Source organism: Lathyrus oleraceus, chromosome 3 (assembly GCF_024323335.1).
Source record: "Lathyrus oleraceus cultivar Zhongwan6 chromosome 3, CAAS_Psat_ZW6_1.0, whole genome shotgun sequence".
Taxonomy (NCBI): domain Eukaryota; kingdom Viridiplantae; phylum Streptophyta; class Magnoliopsida; order Fabales; family Fabaceae; genus Lathyrus; species Lathyrus oleraceus.
The window spans coordinates 170293598-170300032 of NC_066581.1; positions in this window are offsets into that span (position 1 = coordinate 170293598).

Genomic DNA, 6435 nt, shown 5'->3' on the forward strand with positions numbered 1-6435 from the left:
ACCTGGAGGGTACCTTCGTCGAGCAAGGCCTGGATACCCTGCTGCAGCTTCAAACAACCCCCACTATGAGTAGCACAATCCACACAACCCTTCCCACAACCGGGGAAAACATCGGCCTTCAGCAAGTAGCCTTTGATATCCAACAACGGAGTCTTCAGCTTCAACACATCCCTGATGGATTTGGCTTCTTCTCCCACCATATTAACATTTGCACTACCATGCTGTGGCATGGGATTGTTGACGACATTAGGAGCCGGTGCAAGGTTGATGGGCTTTGAATCTATGAGGTCCTGAACTACGTGCTTAAAAGCTTTGCAGTTCTCAATATTATGGCCAGGTGCCCCAAAGTGGAAGCTACACCTAGCATTAGCGTCGTAACCCACCGGAAGCCTACCAACAGGAGGAGCCAGAGTGCGTAACTGCACAAGTTGTAGTTGTTGAAGACTAGAAAGCAACTGAGTGTACGACATTGGAAGAGTGTCGAAACGCCGGTCCATCATCCTTTGCCTCTGTTGATAGGCGGGTCTGTTACCCGGTTGTTGCTGTTGTTGGTACTGAGCTGGTTGACGCTGTGGTTGTTGTTGTAGTGGTGTTGCAGCTGGAATGGTCACAGCCGCAACATACGGTTGTTGATGGTAAGTTTGAAAACTGTTCCTCCGGACACCTCTACTCTGATATGAAGTCAAAGAATTCACTCCCCCCTCTCTCTGCTTATGCCCTCCAATGAACGACTTCTTTACCCCTGATGAAGATCCACCTCCATTTTGGATCTTGCAGGTCTTCAGGTAATTCTCCACCCTCTCTCCAGTAGAGACCACAGCAGCAAAGTTGGAGGCATTTCACCCCACCAGATGCTTCAGGTAAGGTCCAGGCAGCGTATTCATGAACATGTTTGCCATTTCCTTTTCCAACATAGGAGGCTGAACACGGGAAGTTGTCTCTCTCCAGCGTTGGGCGTATTCCCTGAAGCACTCATTGCTTTTAAGAGACAGATTCTGAAGTTGAGTTCTGTCCGGAGCCATGTCTGCATTATGCTGATACTGCTTCACGAAAGTCTCAGCCAAATCCCTCCAGCAACGGATGTGGGATCTATCCAGCCTCATGTACCATTCCAAGGATGCCCCAGCTAGGCTGTCCTGGAAGAAGTACATAAGTAGCTTCTCGTCATCGGAGTATGCAACCATTTTACGAAAATTGGCTTGCACGTGAGTTTTGGGGCAAGAGCTGCCATTGTATTTGTCAAAGACTGGGACTTTGAATTTTGGTGGCACCCTCACGCCTGGGACCAACCCCAAGTCAGAAACATCTACCCCAAGAGGGTTTTGTCCTTCCACCGCCTTCAGCCTCTCCTCTAATCTCTTGAACATGGGGTCCATGCCATGGCCCATGCCAAAGTCTTCCTGCATCTGGGTGAACTGGTCGTCCTGATCATCATGGACGGGCTGTTGGCCGGAGTTGACATGCGGGATCGGGGTAGGCCCCGGTCCACTGGGTCCGTTAACCTCTCCAGCTGGAGGATCAGTCAACGTCTCTGGTTGAGTAGTGGCGGGATTCCTCTGCATCATCTGCCTGAGCTCTTGCTGTCCCTGAGCCACCCCTTGAACCACATCCATGAATTGGGTCATGCGGATCCTCATCTCGGCGAGCTCTGCTTGTAGGCTTTCCATCGCTCTCTGCTGGTTTCTGCGGGTACCGTACCGGTGAATTCCTGAATCAATTATCCTGCTAGTGCAACACCAAATAATATGAGAGCACTGCAGCGGTACCTGTTATGCAAGATATGCAAATGAATATGTTAATGCAATGACATGTTTATCGATTCCAAAGGGTATTCTAACCCCTTGATTCCGGTCTCACATCAGGTGAAAGCGCAAGAAGACCGAGTCATGGATAAGCTTCTAAGATCAAGATGCAATAAAGGGAAACCACCATACAAATGAGTTCAAGGAAAAGGGCCTTAGCCAACAGTACATCAAAAGAGGATCTCCACAACAAGTCTGTGGATCATCACTACATAACAACAAGACAATAAGTAAAGAGAGGAGCAAAAATCAGGAATCAGCCTCCTGTATACAACCCATAAGGACTGCTTATCACTTCATCCAGTAATGCCACCGTGTCGGGATGATCTGGAGATTCTGTCAAACGCCGGATAAGCAGATTCCTCTTGTGAATGATCCCATCCAGTTCGTTGATGTGGTCTATGTAGTAATTCCCATCATCCTCTCCGAATACATCTTCAAGTCTAGATTTCTTCAAACCTGCCAGCACCCTGAGTTCTTCAATCTGTTCTTGAGCCTCATTGAGTTGATTTGTGATGTAACCATTAGTCGAACGGGCGCACAGAAGCTCATTGTTCTTCTACTTCAGCAAAGTCTTCAATTTCTCCATCTGACCAATCAGTTCGGCCACCATCTCCTCCTCCTTTGCCTTCTGAGAAGCCGAAAATGCATCCCATTTTCTTGCCACCCAACTAATTTACCATGAGCATCCATTAACTGTTGCTTGACTCGCCTTAACTCAGAACTGGAGAAGTCCTTGTCTGTCTTCCTGAAGAAGTCCACCTCCACACCTAATTTCCTCTCTACTTCCTCTTGCAATCTGACGGCTTCCCCCTTCTGATATTCTGCCTCATGGAATTGATGCATACAGTCTTGCAACTTTGCACTTAACTCCAAGTTCTCGGTTTGAAGTCCCTCCATGGCATTCTTCAATTTGTCATACTCCTCTCGGCTCACCATTGTTGACTGCTCAGGAGTAGGCGGATACAAAGGTTCTTCAATAGGAAACGGCAGACCAAACTCTTCAACTCTTCCTTGAAGCCACTCTTCATACTGAGGATAAGTCCTACAATCTCCTTTTCCAAGCACGGTCCTTCCTCTCTTGGTCACCTTGAGCAAGGCCTCAGCTGCCTTACGGGGTACAGTCAAATCAGATGAAAAATGGAAAAATAGAGATTCTTCCACGTCTTTTCCAAAAGGCGGAGTCCTTAAAGCATATCCAAACTGTCTGACTGCTAGAGAAGGATTATAATTGATTCCTCCTCTTCTTCCTATCAACGGTACATTCGGGAAGTTCCCACAACTGTGAATAATATCCGCCCGAAGCAAGCTCCGGTCAGACCACCAAGAAATATTCTCAGCTCTCAACCCCATCAGTCTCTTTGACCAACTCAACGAGTTCTTGACATCAACGAACGCTCTTGACTTGGGTAGGTGGGATTTGAACCATTTATAAAACAAAGGCGCACAACAATTCACCAATCCTCCCCTTCTATTCTCATTCCTGTGATGCACTGAATGAAAGAAATCTCCCAACAAGGTCGGCACCGGATTTCTCAACACGAAGAGGCGTATGGCGTCTACGTCCACAAATTTCGCCACATTAGGGAACAGGACAATCCCATACACACAAAGAGCCAACACAGCATTGAAACCCCTCTGGTCACCATCTTCAAGTTTCTTTTTTGCTTCTCTCAGTAAGAAACTCAAATGAAAGCCACTGACTCCTCCCTTCTGACACATATTAGCCTTCAAGACTGATTTCCCCAAATATGTGGCCGAAGCAACCATGCTGAGATCGGGCAGAAACTCAGAACTATAGAACAACAACTGTGACTTGATAGGAACTCTGAGAAAATTGGCAATCTCCTCCAAAGTAGGGACCAAAATATAATCCGAGAATGTGAAACACCTCAATGGAGGGTCATAGAACTGCAACAGTGTGAATAGAGCATCATGTTGATCCTTGGAAAGAATCATGACGAAACTTAGAATCAAACCGTACTCCTTCCGGAATCCTTCTAGAGAATCGTGATTCATTAACTTCATCAGTTGTTGAATAGGCTCCAAACAAGCTACAGGAAACTTGTAGGCGACATGTCTCTTTTTGCCAATATCCATCTCAGGAGAACCAGAAAACCTCGACCGGAATCAAGAAGAAGATGTAAGCCCCCTAGAAATGGATAAACATGTGTTAAATGATATGAATGCAGAATGATGTGATGCAATGCAGTGACATGGAAATCAGGACTGCTGTATCTACTTGAACATCTGTCGGGTTGCACTGTCTGAAGAGAAACCCACTGAGGAATATAATACAAGATCAAAACTCTGCTCCAGAAAACTGGGTTGGTTGGAGGTTAAGGTTTCCTAGATTTAGCCCGCCCCTCACTGGTAGGTTCTAAGAACAGAAGTTTGTCAGTTTCAGCCCTTCAGTCGAGAATAATACGTTTACCACTGAAGGTTTGGCATTATTACGGGATAAAAGACCTCCACTGGCTCCCTCAACAGGATATCCTAAAGCAAGTTCCCAGTCTCGGAGTCCTCGGATTGAGCAGCGAGAATGTGCCCACCAGGGCTAACATAAACGCGTCTCGGAGGAGAGGCCTCGACTGAGTTCTCGGGAAATGGTCACCAGAGTCGATGATTTCTAGAGGAACATTTGTCGTTATGGAACACCCATAAAACAAAATATATCCAAAAGAAAACCTCGTCTGGATGTGGGTCTTCATGAACGACTTAACGTAGCAACATGCCACGCAAGCCTCATGACTATTCACTCTAAAACCTGTGTGTACGCTCAAGCCTGGGTAGTGGGCTTATCTCTCATAGAACATCCCACCCCAACAAACAAATAACCCAACAGAGCCAACAGACACAGCAATGATATATACATAATGCAATAAGATGAAGCAGATAAGTAAATAACTGTACAAAAGAATGAACACCCAATAAACAAACAACCTACAAAAGCTAGGAGTGACTCGCTTAGGGAAACCGGGTCCCCAGCAGAGTCGCCAGCTGTCACAACCTGAAAAAGGAGATGCGAAAAAACAACCGGCGAGAAAAGAAATGACAGAAGAGTCGCCACCATGCGTTATTCATCCCAAAGGAGGGAAAGGAAACGCTCGAAGTAAACCTGGAAAAAGGAAAGGAAAAGACAAGGTCTCGCAACCAAATATTGGGTTCGGGAGTCGATTATGCGAAGGGAAGGTATTAGCACCCCTACGCATCCGTAGTACTCTACGGGATCCACTTTTGTTGTTCTTGTCTAAAGGGTGTGGGTTTATCTAATGTACTATTTACTAAAAGATGGGTCAAAAGAAAATGAGTTGCACGGATGTCGCATCCTTTGCATACGTATCTCATATGAATATGAGAATCAGAGTCTTCGTAGCTCGGCTACCTATGGGTTAAAGAGGAGTGTGCTCGCTAAGACATCGCGTCTTATGCCTACGTATCTCATCTGGAATGAGAATCAGAGCAAACCGTAGTTCGGCTAACTACGGGTACAAAGGTCTCGATTGCAACTAGGGCAAGAGAAAGGGAAGGTCTCGATCGCAACGAGGGAGAGAGAAAAGAATCGCAACGAGGGCGAAAGCAAACAAGGATTAGTTATTAGTTGTCAGTCAAACTCGACAAGACATCGCATCTTGTGCCTATGTATCTCATCTGAATATGAGAATCAGAGTTGCCGTAGTTCGGCTACATATGGATTGCCATCTGAACTTGGACTTACAAAGGAAGACACCAGTTGTGTCAAAGGAGAGTGGGCAATGTGTTCACGTCCTAGCAGTAGGTGTCGCAGCTCGCTAAATCGAGTCTTAGGCAGTTACCTCTTTGCAATAGGACAGATTGACATGCCACAGGATCGGAGACGCACGAAAGGTATAAAAGAATGGGGAAGCTCTGCCCTAGAGTTGTCATGCAATGTGGACCTATGTGTTAGGATTTACAAATGGGGATATCTACCTAATGTTAGCATGCAAAGTAATGAGGGAATTCTACCTATGTTATCATACAAAAGAATATGGGAATCCTACCTATGTTATCATACAAAAGGATATGGGAATCCTACCTATGTTATCATACAAAAGGATATGGGAATCCTACCTATGTCATCATACAAAGGGTTCTATCTAATGGGTGCTACCTAATCGGAACAAGAATCGACAAATGGAGCAAGGAGAGGTGCTAGGGATAAGGGTAGATGGCGATGCATGAAGCAATCGACTTACAATGTTGATGGCGATGCATAAAGCAATCGACTTACAAGGTTGATGGCGATGCATAAAGCAATCGACTTACAAGGTTGATGGCGATGCATAAAGCAATCGACTTATAGGGTAAATGGATGAATACGTGTTGGTTCTGTTAAGTTTTGAAAATGATTACTCGACGTTGGATCGAGGTTTTGATCTTGTTATGAAATGGTTATCGGATGTTCATTTTATTTCTTGTATTAACAGATGAATAAAGAATGAGAGAAATAAACATTATACAATTCATGGGAGAGGGATACAGTTGTAATGAATGGGGATTGTACATGGCAATCAAACAAATAATAATATACGCCTCATACAACATACAAGTAGGCCATAGTTAATCAAACAAGTACGATATAAACAAGTATATAATCAAACCAAATAATCAA